The 13231-nt window shown below is 33.2% G+C and overlaps 1 protein-coding gene across 1 annotated transcript in view; it reads right to left on the bottom strand.

Moving 5' to 3' along the window:
- LOC106101372 (carboxypeptidase N subunit 2-like) overlaps window positions 1-7522 on the bottom strand; it is a 210718-nt gene extending 203196 nt beyond the window's left edge. Inside the window, exon 1 of the mRNA XM_013280572.1 lies at window positions 7198-7522. The gene's annotated coding sequence lies outside the window, so the exon portion shown is untranslated. The remainder of the gene's footprint in view (window positions 1-7197) is intronic.
- Between the last annotated feature and the right edge of the window lie 5709 nt (window positions 7523-13231).

Here is a 13231-nt window from a genome sequence, read left to right as displayed (position 1 = left end):
TGGTGAGTGGACACGTCCGTTCACCTCAACAGTCTGTAGCGGAGTCGTTAGTTACACTTCGATTCCTTTCAGCTTATATAGAGGTGCGAACACTACTCGTTTTTTAGTTGAATTGGCGAAACAGCGATAGAATCGACACTCCCACAACAGTTAGGCGATAGATTAGTCAAACCGGTAATCATCTATACTATTATAATAAAGCGTAAACACACACCTCTTTGTTGCCTAAGATGTCAGCAATTATAGCATATTTTTGAATTATTCTTATTTTAATAGTCTTTTTATTTTATAGTCCCCCAAATGTGGGGGACTAAGAAGTCAACTTATGTTGCTGCCAACATCAAGGAAGCAAGGTTGTCATTTATGCATTTGAATTTTGATATCTGACAATTACAATTTCACGCGGATGAAGCCGCATGGGAACAGCTAGTCTCCAATAAAAAGTACTTTGTAATAATACCAATATTTCCTAATAACTACGTATTTGATTAGTTGTTAACATGGCCGTCAAATAGAAAATTGGTTACGAAAGTAAACTGTACCCGCCACATTAATATTCTAGTCTTTGTCCAAACTTGTAACTTAGTAAGCTATTAAATTTAATAGGATTATTTGTTGGCAGTTGTGTACTTACGGTTTATTTAATAAATAATCACAATTTGAAAACATAATTTCGGAATATCACGATATCTATACTATTATAGCGTAAACACGCACTTCTTTGTTGCACAAGATGTCAGCAATCACAGCATATTTTTCAATAACTCTTTTTTTAATAAATAGCCCTACATTTACATCACGCTTTTGGCTATATATTTTCACGATATTAATCTTAGAGGGTAAATATTTTGGATAAAAACATTTTATTTAAATCGGTCTGTATTTTCATATTTTTATGAATCTATCCTGACTTCCATCAAACCATAAGATTTACATGTGTTTTATTTCGCTGAAAATGTATTAAAATAAAACACTAAAATGTTCCATTACCACATAAAGGACGGTGGTTATTGAAATGGCATTGCGTTGTAAAATCTCTATAGTCGGACAATACCGGCTCTTGACAGGGCTCGGCTCTCACCGCGATATGCAATTCAACCTTTTGACAGCGGTCACATCCGCTAATATCCTATTACATTCTCAGAAAATAAAGCATTACATTTAAAAAAGTACAAAGATCACGTATTAAAAATGCAATTAAACTCACATAATGCAGATATCGTATTTTTTAGTCTTTAAGTTTACTAAATTGCCAAAAACTATGCTAACGCATTGAAATGTTTGTCACGTTTAGAATTTTTGATATTAAGTTGATTCTATTAATAAGAAATAACTAATAAATAATGATAACTTTATGAAAGACTAGCTTCCGCCTATGACCCCGTCCGCGTGAAATTAAAACATACAAAAGTGAGTAGCCTATGTGTTCTTCCAGACTATTATCTACATACCAAATTTAATCGAAATCCGTTCAGCCATTTAGGCTACAAACTCTAACAAACATCCATCTAAATTTTCGCATTTATAATATTAGTTAAACAAGCAAATATAGCCATTTTAACTTACTAAACGTATGCTAAATAAAATTTATACAGAAACGAAGTACCAGGACTACATAAATCTAAAAGATTTCAGTATAGCACCGCGGTTGGTCCCAATAGAGAATACAAGGCATGGCTTACCACAAGATTCAGCTGTTACCTTGTCTTTACTGAGCGTTTGAACTATTATCGTATCCCACGTCTCTGCTTATCTAAATTAATATTATAAAGAAGAAAGAATTGTATTTTTGTATGTATTGAAAAACTCAGAAAACTCCTGGACTGATTTAAAAAACTCTTGCACAAAGGTGCATACTGTATTTCATAAATATATGATGTTGGCATCTACTTTATAGGCTTTTTTACTATTTTTTTTAAATCCACGCGACGTCGCGAGCTACAGTTAGTTTGCAATAAATGAACGTTCAACTAAATAAGTTATGACTCTTGGTAGAATAATATTTAAATCGAGAAATTTGGAACAAAAAATTTTATTTTAAGTAAGAAATAGATTGTTTGTGATAGATTTGAGGTTTGATTTATTATTTAAAATAGTTTTTTTATGATAAACACCAGGTGCAGAACATTCTTGTTAACTAAAAGTCGTAACATTTGGACCACATAATACTCCTTTTGTCGTATTAATTCTAAGTAAAATTATACCTGCTTTTTGTATCTCTGTCTCATCTCGGTTTTTTTGTAATGTGTAGCGTTTGTCTATATAGTATTATTATGCATTTTTGTTTCTTAACTACTATTAGAAAATATTGTTATATCGTAAATTCACAGATTTTTAAATATATATTTTAAAAAGTCAGAGAAAAGTTACACTTTTATCATATTTTCAATAGAATCTAATCTTACAAATATTACAAATGAGAAAGTTTAGATGGATGGATGAATGTTAGAGTTTGTAGCCTAAACGGATGAACGCATTTCGAGGAAACTGGCACAGATGTAGAAGATAGTATGGAAGAACACATAGGCTATTCATTTTTTTTTAAATTCCACGCGGATGAAGTCGCGGGCGAAAGCTTGTTCTAAATAATTTTAAATACGCATCACTATACTGAACTATTTTAAGATCAACGATTCATGGAGGAAGCACGTATTAAAAAAAAAACTTGAAGACAAATTTTAGATCTATCTTTAGTCTACAGTCAAATAAGTTCCTTGAAGTATGAAATCATACAAATATTATAAACGCAAAAGTTTAGATGGATGGATGTTTGTTAGAGTTTGTAGCCTAAACGGCTGAACGGATCTCAATGAAATTTGGCAATGATTAAGAGGATATTCTGGAAGAACTCATAGACTATTCACGTTTGTTTTTTTAATACCACATAGACGAGTCGCGGGCGAAAGCTTTTAACTAATATTATATCAAATTCAAATAGTTTGTGAGGTACGGAAGCAATCTGCGCGACAATGCGCCATTTCTCCCCCGGGATTGTGTCCCGTGGGAACACTAAATTATGGAACAACTATTAGGAGTAGCTTTTGTTATAACTCCCTCTAAATAACTATTGTTCTGTAAAGCATTTACACATTCTATATGATACATTTTACGACATCGCTATTATATGTTGTTAAGCAATAATAAAGCTAGCTTTTTGAAATAAACAAATATTTCCACGTGATTAAGACAGATGATCACAAGACTACAGAATAATTATTAGAAAAGTAGATAAAGAAGTTAAGATGGACGTGTGGGGTAACACGACTGGATAAGATACGAAAGTTTGAGAGTAGCCCCAGTGGTTGAGAAATTAAGGAGTAAATGGTATGGGCATGTTATGAGGAGCGATGAATCGCATGTAACAAGGACGATAGTTATGAGTGTGGAGGTTCACCGGTAGAAGTAGACCTAGAAAGAGATGGATGGATTGCGTGAAATGTGATATGATCAAGAAGGGAGTGACTGAGATGACGGATGATAGAGTTATTTGAAGGAAAAAACCCGGTGTGCCGACCCTACATGAGTAGGATAAGATAGGAGAGATGATGATGATGAGAAATACATAAGTCTTGCCCTTATGAAAATCTAAACTAATAAAAAAGAACCATAGTAATGTGCGATATTTTAATTAAGACAAAACGTCGTTACAAAGCGTATAAATCTACCAAGTTTATATTTCACAGCGTTGATTTTCTAGTCGATTATAAACAGTATTTGTTCGTACGGAACAAAAGGGAGTACAATTCATTTGGCATCTTCATTAAAAGGGTGCTGCGGATTAGCTTACGTTGAATTCCTACGTGAATTTTGAAAAGTCCCTATTTTATCTCAATTTAAAACAAAGTACTAGTACCTATAGTTTATTTTTTTACAGTTATGTAGTTTCTATGATGGCTCTGCTCTGGCATTTTTTGGCCTTTATTATTGTTAAAATAAATGATGATTTCATTACTGTGTCGACATTTCTTTTGTAAAATGATAGGACAGTAAAAATAAGAACATATTATGAGAAGCGAAAATGTGACCATATTTTCTAATAATCTTTGACAATAGGAGTTGAAAAAACAATATAAAAAATGTAGGAAACGTACATATCGCGTGTTCGAGAAGTTACGAAACATGCATGTCGGTGAATATTTTTACCACAAATTCCTTTCCCGGCGATGCACCGAATGTTCTTGTCGATATTATCATAATGAGATATTTAGTTCTTTTTAAAAATACTGGCATAAAACTTTGTTGCGGTAAAAAGTTTCTTATAATGTAAAAAAAAAGAAAGTGTTCCATTTTTAAATCTGGATGATCCAGCATTCTAATTATTATAAATGCGATAGTTTAGATGGATGGATGTTTGTTAGAGTTTGTAGCCAAAGCGGCTGAACGGATTTCGATGAAATTCGGTATAGAAGTAGAAGATAGTCTAGAATAACACATACTTAGGCTACTTACTTTTGTGGTTTTTAATTTCCACGCGGACGGAGTCGCTATTCTTTCATACAACAAGGACACTACTAGATCTAACTACCGCTTTTAACGAATATTCAAAGATAGGTTCACAATAATAAATTTTATTTCATTGTTATTCGTCTAATATACTCATTAAATTAGTATCATAATAATCATTAAGTTGGATAACGAATTCATCTCAGCAAAATTAGATGTCTGGGCTCGTGACAAATTGTACCTAAGGTCTATCTAATTGGGTTAGTGCTTTAGTATTCAGTTCTCGCACGTCGGAATTAATGTAGACTGTTTAGCAAAACATTGAATCATTATTATATGCTATTACTCTAAAATCTTAATAATACTATAAATGCGAAAGTTTAGATAGATAGATGTAGGTTTGTTAGAGTTTGTAGTCTAAATGGCTGAAGGAATTTTGATGAAATTTGACACATATGTGGAGAATAGTCTTGATAAACTTGATAACTTTTTTTCAATTTCTCACGGACGGAGTCGCAGGCGAAAGCTAGTATAACAATACTTTTTATGAGTTTGTTAGCATAACGTAATAAAGTATTGAACAAGACGCTAGGTTTTTCCAAATGTATTTTTGATAATTTAACTTTGAACATAGGTGAGGTAAGGTAAACACCCTTCGAGAGAGTGGTCACGACACTCAGGAATGAGAAAACGATCCGGAGAAAGAGAGAGAGAGAGGTAAATAAATTGTTGTTTTTCGAATTCTAGCGGTAATTCCCCGGATAGATGTACAGAATTTAAGTCATGATATCGGATAGATGGCAGCACAGAGCTCGTAAAGTAGCCGGATGATTTATCCCCTGCCAAGATGTAATACGATTTATAACTATTACGAATATGTAGAAAATGTTTTAAAGAGTTTATGAACGGTGTAATATTTCAATGCGATCGGATCATTTATGAATAACTACACTTGTGTAAAAATGTTCTTACGTTTTTCAAGTTTATTTTATAAGTTTCTTGGTACATGTGACTTCATACAAATATTATAAATGCTTAAATTTAGATGGATAAATGGATGTTTGTAGAATAAACAGATGAACCGATTTCGATGAAATTTGGTATAGATGTAGAGGATAGTCTGGAAGAACACAAAGGCTACTCACTTTTGTTTTTAATTCCGCACGGACGGAGTCACGGGCGAAAGCTAGTTACATGTAATATTAGCTTTCATATGATATTATACCAGATTTCATGGAAATCAGTTCAGCCGTTTAGGCTAGAAACTCTAACAAACATCCATCCATCTAAACTTTCGCATTTATAATATTAAGTATGATTATTGTATCAAGTTTAAAGTTCTCTAAGTATTAAAAAATATCTCATTCTTTCTGTATAAGCTAAACAAACACATTTTTTATCTTAATACAATGGCCATTGTAGTAAAATGTTTGCATTTTACAGATAAAATAATATTTACCTTATAACGTTGTTGGAATTTTTGTAAATGCCAATGAGTTTTAAATTTTCTGCTAAAGAAATGATTGAAACCACATATATAATCTGTAAACAACTCTTATTCCAATAAAGGAATTTATTCTTAATCTTACTAATATTATAAATGCAAAAGTTTTATGGATGGATGTTAGAGTTTTTAACCTAAACTGCGTGAGTTCGCATGCTACTTATCGGATTTTATGCCTAAATTTGGCATAAAATCTTAATTAGGATATCTCTGTGACGTAAACGTATTTATTATAGTGAATTTACGAATAAACGAAGCCAAAAAATTTAAATAAAAACCATCCGGTTTTTAGGATCTAACACATTGTTTAAATACAACAAAACATTAATCGTGGTAAGAAACCAGTATACTAACATTACATTTGTAAAAACCACGAGAGTTTAAAGTTACATTTTTTTAGTTGGTATAAAGCAATAAAACAGCTATTTTGAGTATATTTTAAAGTCATTTATCAATAGAAAACGGTGTCAATGTCACGACAAATAAAATAAATCTTCAAATTGATGACATCACGTTACAATACGTTAAAAACATTACAATGTTTTTCGTTGTTTTATCAAATAGTTTGTATAATATTTGGACATAGGCCAAATAATCGAATAAAGGGAAGTCGAAGCGTTTAATATTTAGTTTCTTGCTCTGATACTGTTTCGATGAGCGATTCTCGATATACTGACCTTGAATTTAAAACTACGATATCGAGTTGTGTCATAATTTATTTTTAGACAATCTTTACTATTTGAATAAAACTGTCTTATTAGTAAAAGATTTCTAACAGACGATTTCGTTGTTTTATAGTCGTGGAGAAAAGTTTGAAATTTTAAATATACCAAAGTTTAAACTACAAAACTGTATACATACAAAGTTTAATCAAAAGAAATTAATGGTTTATTAAAATTGTGTAATATCTTACGAGCACTAAAAACCAATGTTTATTCTGTCTTCGATGTTTGCTCATTGCGGTGGCCTCTTGATTCATATTTATTTTTGTAGGTGCTAAATTTTTACATACTCGGATACACTAATTTGAAAATAACAAACTTAGATATAACTGACTTAGCGTAAGTTTGTGATGTTCCTTATAAGAAGTTTTTGAACTCAAAGGGAAAAAAACTACCTTTTAAAATTACACAAACACTAGGCAGAGATATTCAAAACTTGTTTGATCTAGAATCTAGAAGTTGATACTGAACCGTGTTATCAAAGTTTGCAAACAGATAAGACGTGATGCATAAGGAATTCGCACTAACCTTTTTACAGTTTGCGACTGAGTCACCAAAGATTAACGTTTCCAATTTAAAACCACATTACATCCATTGAGTTCACTTTGCAATAACGTAACACAGGACGGAACGCTCGTTGAGCACATAACATCACATTTTGCACTTGCCGGAGAAAAACAATAAAAAAACCAGAGCGGATCCAGTTAGCGGGAGCCGTTGTACCCTTTGGGACACGGTTACACGTGAACACAAAAACGAGTCGTAGTTTATTTCAAAAATTGCGTGCGTCGATGACTACGCGCCAAGCAATCTCTCTCGACCCGACACGACCGTACTCGACGCGAGCGGCCGAACGACTGAATCAGGGGATCGAATGAACGGATGGAAGGAGTGAACGCATTCAGCGCATCGTGCCGCGTGCGTTTGCGAACCCTGGCATAAGAAATGTTATTTTTTAACAAATAGCGTACCATGACATAGAAAAATTATGACAGTCGTATGTAAACAAACGTGTTTACTTTGTTGAAACATAACGTCAATACTTAATATAATAAAGGGTAAACATACACTACTTCGTGGTGTAGGATGTCATATTTTCGAATAATTCTTTATACTACTATATATTTGACGCTATTAAACTTAAGGGAGTAAATAAATTGGACAAAACCTTCACGTGTAAACCATAAACTACAAGTTGCTAACATTAAGGAAGCAAGGTTATTATGGTATCTGTAATTGTGACATTTGACAAATGTAACCAATAAAATAAAGTTTTTATAATTTCATGCGGATGAAGCCGCACATGAACAGCTAGTTGTTTAATATTTTGTACGCAAACTGTAGCACATTACTAATTTGCTACTCAATCTGGAATTTTCTAGATGTTCTTCGATCATTGCTTTATGTAAGTTGGGATAGTACAAATTTGTTGTGAACGTCCCAGTAATAGCGACGACAGTATGTCCTTAACCGTGAAATGGCCACGTGCGCGGATCGCTTTTACTGCATTTCTATAATGAATTGAAAACTGACCGCTGGTTTTTAATAGTTACAGTGTTTTTTGCTGGAAATAGGCATTAGTACATTATGGTTTATAAAGTCTTTCTTGAAGGAGTTTAGATTGAATAAAGCGTTTCTGGTCAAATATTGATGAATTTAATTATTATAATAAAAAAGATTCCCTAATATAAATTAACAGAATTAAAAATGCGAATCAGTAACCTTCAAAAATTAACGATTTTCTTCGCTCCGTTTTTCCCGAGGTGTCAATTATTGGAAATTAGCAATTAAATTACGCTACTTTGGACTTTATGGGGAAAAAGGAAAAATGTTTTTCTTTTTATTTTTAGAATTCTCTTCTTGAAAACGGCTTCTTTGAAGAAATATTACTATACACATAGCTATGTGAAAATGCTTAGAGCGGTAAAACTGTAGTAATTTATGAATACCTAAATGTCGTGTCTAGATGTTTTTCTATTGCCAATAATGAATAAGTTTTTTATTTAAATCCATAATTAAAAATAAATTAAAAAAGCGTTTTAGAAAACAGTACTTACATGTTTTTAGATCTTTTTTTTTTTAATTCAAACGTAAATTATTTGTTTTTCATTGATCTTTTCAATTTGTATAATGATCGTTCAATTCCTTTTTTTTTTATACTAGTAATAAATCAAAAAGGCGAAATGTAAGATAAATTCGGTCCCAGATCAGATTTCGGCACAATGGGATCTGTGGACGAAACTCGGTAGACTTCCGGCGAACTCGTATTGTCCACTATTGTGATTGATTTATTGCTATCGAGTTACCTCGGCTCCTGTGAAGCTTTGTTTACTATAAATGTTACCTGAGATCACGTGACATTCGAAAATCATAAATTTATTTTGTTTCCGTGATTGATTTGTGTTTTCACTGTGTACAAGTTATGGGCGTCACAGCCATGTTATGCTTTAATAAATTATAGTCTTTACCTCTTATGTTTTCTTCTAATCTGCACAGAATAACCTTACCAATAACAGCGTTTTTCCATGGATCAACACTCGCCACTACCAATATAGCCGTCGTGTCGTCGAGCCAATGCAACACCCTTATTTTGACATCTGATTACTGTCCGATTATTAACATAACAAGTAGAATTCCGACATTTTAAAACCATGATATAAATATTTAAATAATGTGTTGGATCACAATTACAAAGTTTATATTGTTATTTTAAATAAAGGCAAATGGTATTGATTTATAGCACAGACTAAATAACGTTTAAGAATACAGAATACATCAAAATTGTTAAAAAGCTAACAAAGTACATGATTTTTAACTATAAGTATACGTATAACAGTAGTGGGTTACAGCGCGTTTCAGTGGTGGGTTTCACCGATGAGTGTGTATGCATAATTTTAGTCCTTATTTCGTTCTCATTCTCTTCATAATGTTATGAGGGATGGGAAGGAGTAGATTTGACTGAGGAGGAAATGCATGAGACATCCCTAGTTGTTACGTCTTCTGTCGATTAAAGTTAGACAACACCTCTCCAAAAACAAAGATCTATGATGAAAAAATAGTTTAGTGGTTGCTATATGGTAAAACTGCTTTTTTTAGTACTGTTGTTCGCGACTTTGCCCGCGTGTAAAATAAAGCCTATGTTACTGGCTGATAACGTATCTTTTTTATAGTGAAAAAATTTTTGAAATCGACCCAGACTTTTTTTCAATCCATACAGAAATACAATAACAATTGTTTCCTTTATATAATTTAAAATATAGATTTTACAATTTATTATTACAGCTAACATAAATAAATTGTATATTTATTTGCTTAATTGCAATATTATTAACCTCATGCGGGAATGTACTGCAGCCCGGTCATAACCGGACACGAAAGTGCACCGTTTTACAAAGATTTTATTTTTTAAAATCTGCATGGATAGCGGGCGGTCGTAAAGTTTTTTGTGTTGCTTAAATATCTTTCAGCGCTTAAAAGCACTCCGCGTTTCATATACGGTGTATTACATTTCCTTTGTGCGGAACGTTGTGCCGTGGTAATTATAATGAAAGAATTTCTGTACAATAATTGTTATAAGCCACTCGTAAACATTTAAATTTAAAGATATGTTACTTTAAAGGAGTTTAATAATGTACTCGTATTTACAACTTTAATGGCTTTACTACTACTGGCTGATAACAATCCAACGTGTCAAACATGTGATTGAAATATCGGATTTATTTTATCTGATAGTGACGTCATTTTTAAGCAATCTGAGCTTCTATCAGCCAGTGGTGGGACAGGCCCTAACTGTTATAAAGTTGAATTAAACTAACGTTATTAAGACATCTATTAATTTTGGATACTACCCGATTTGAAATTAACGACTTGTGTTTGTTTCATAAATGTTTTTTTTATAACATAAGGTGGCAAACGAGCAAGCGGCCACCTGAATCCACTAAAATGGCGAAGCGACCGCTGCCCATAGACATCCGCAATTGCAGATTCGTTGCCTACCCTTATACGACGGAGGAGGAGACGCACATAAAGAGGATATTTCCCCTTCCTATGCATCTCCTCCACTGTCAAATCCACTTCCCCTTCCCATCCTCTCCTTATAAGAAAAGGGTGGTAAAGGTATTTTAACGCATAATGCGATTTTTCTATTTATAATGTTTTTACGAGGTTTTCTTTCTTTAATACTAGTGTGGGCGTCGTATAAATTTTAGCCGCGCTTTATTTTTGTTTAATACGTCGTATAATATTCCAATAAATATGCGGGTAAAGTTATAATGAAAATTTGATCTCACTTGTATGAGAAAAGAAGTTTTGTTCATAAATCACGTCAGTTTCAATGTAAAGGTAACACGGGCTCTGATGTACTGAAATGAGTACACACACAGCTTGTATACGCAGAATTATTACTAAGAGAGGTCCTTAGTTTTGATATACTGCATTTTTACTACCGAACTGTTAAACAGTCTGTCTAATACTGGGTTGCTGAAGTTTCCAATTATTTTATCGGTATCTAGCGATTATTTGTATTAGGTTGATCTAAGTTACAACAGAGTAGTGCCTGCTTTAACATCTTAGCACTGCAGGGCCGGCACGCCCGGTGTAATACCACGACCACACAGAAGACAGCCGTGAAATGGAACCATTGCCGTGTTTCGTCTGATGAGTGTGGTGCCGGAGGCCTAATTTAAGTCCCTTTCTCTTTACCACCCTTTTCTTATAAGGAGAGGATGGGAAGGGGAAGTGGATTTGATGGTGGAGGAGATGCATAGGAAGGGAATATATCCTCCTTATGTGCGTCTCCTCCTCCGTCGTATAAGGGTAGGCAACTCATCTGCAATTGCGGATGTCTATGGGCAGCGGTCGCTTCGCCATTTTGGCGGGTTCAGGTGGGCGCTTGCTCGTTTGCCACCTTTTGTTATAAAAAATAACAGTTCGGAGACGCATTTCATAAACAACAACTAACCAATGGTTAAATGAAACCGGCCATTGTTATTGACTCATATTTGTTTCTTCCCGATTCATTGATTTCTTTTTTTACTAATGAGCTCTGTCTAAAAATGTCATTTTTGACAAAACATATTTACGCAAATTGTTGCACTATTATCTCGACTCGGATGCATTTACTTTGTATTTCTGTAGACGTATGACTTGTGTTAAAATATTTTTTGTCTCTCTTTTCTTAAAACAAATGAATGGGATAGCTATATCTTTTATAGAAGAGTTTTGTACAACGGAAACCTAGAGTTAACTATGTTCATAGCAGTAACCAGCTTCCATATTCCTATTCTTTATCTAGTTGTGAATCTATGCAACCTATTATATTAAAACTTCTTTGTTAGAATGAAAATATGTTCATTGTTGTCGAGAACATATAATTATAAATATTGCATTAAGAAATAACCTTTTATGAATCTTTATTTTTCCTGTGTAATTGTCAAGAATGTTTAAATTAAAACAATTACTATGTTCATAAAGAACTTAGGTTTTAATACAAAACTAAATTATTTAATTATCTTTTTACAGATTTAAGAAAAAAAAGAGATACTTGGCTGTTTTCTCGGAACATTATAAAACAAAAAAAAAAGATTAACACTGTTCCTTATTTAAAAAATGGAGTATCTTAAGTTACGTTAATTAACAATATGATACGTTGCATTGCTTCAACTTTGCAACGTTTTCGTTCGTTTGAATCCAAGATTCTTAAATTGGTTTACCACTGGCCACATGCGGGTGAACTGCCCATAAACAACGTAGGATTTAAAACGTCGCTATAAGAAATATCACCAAAACTATAAGAAATTAAATTTAATAATACCCGTATACTGGTTTGGTTTGGCTTCTTGAATTTTGTATTTCAAAACATGCTTACTAATGCATGTTCCAGTTTTCCGAATAGTTCTTGCATAAAAATTCACACTTTATTTGTTACGTACCGCTGACGTCATCTGATTTCGTGTGAAATTCAAAGCTTCGATAAAACGCTTCGGCGGCTTTTGAATTTTTTAAAAACATGCTAACAAAACTATTTTGCTGAAAGATATAATAGACAACAATTGTAACTGAACTTTTGTCCATTCATCACCAGCATATGAGGCGCTCGGAGCCTACCCTAAGTTAGAGTCTAGGCCATAGTCAACCACGCTGCAGGTTGACTTTCATATCTTTGAATTTCCTCGCCGATATGTGCATCACGATGTTTTCCTTCACCGTAAGAAGGTCGGGCAAATTATGTATGAAAATTCGAAAAATCACATTGGTACGGCGAGATTCGAACCCACGACCTGTAGATTACAAGTCTAGTTAAACCACTGAGCCATCGACGCTCGCTTTGTCAATTAACTCTAATTTGATTAACTGACGATAGTCGTGAAATGGTCAAATTTAAAATAACAAGTTAATAACGAATTTGATAGGATACCCGTATCGGTTAATCAAGCCACATTTCTGGGTACATTACCAACTTAGAGATGTTCTCGATAGCGAGGAAAGCGATATACTGTTTTGTCATTAATATAAACTGTACAAATTTACAGTAAAACGACCCGTAGTACTTTTAGTTAGAGGT

This window comes from Papilio polytes, unplaced genomic scaffold (assembly GCF_000836215.1).
Source record: "Papilio polytes unplaced genomic scaffold, Ppol_1.0 DF823991.1, whole genome shotgun sequence".
NCBI classification, from domain to species: domain Eukaryota; kingdom Metazoa; phylum Arthropoda; class Insecta; order Lepidoptera; family Papilionidae; genus Papilio; species Papilio polytes.
The sequence above is the reverse complement of the archived record's forward strand: the minus strand, read 5'-3'. Positions and strand labels throughout refer to the sequence as shown.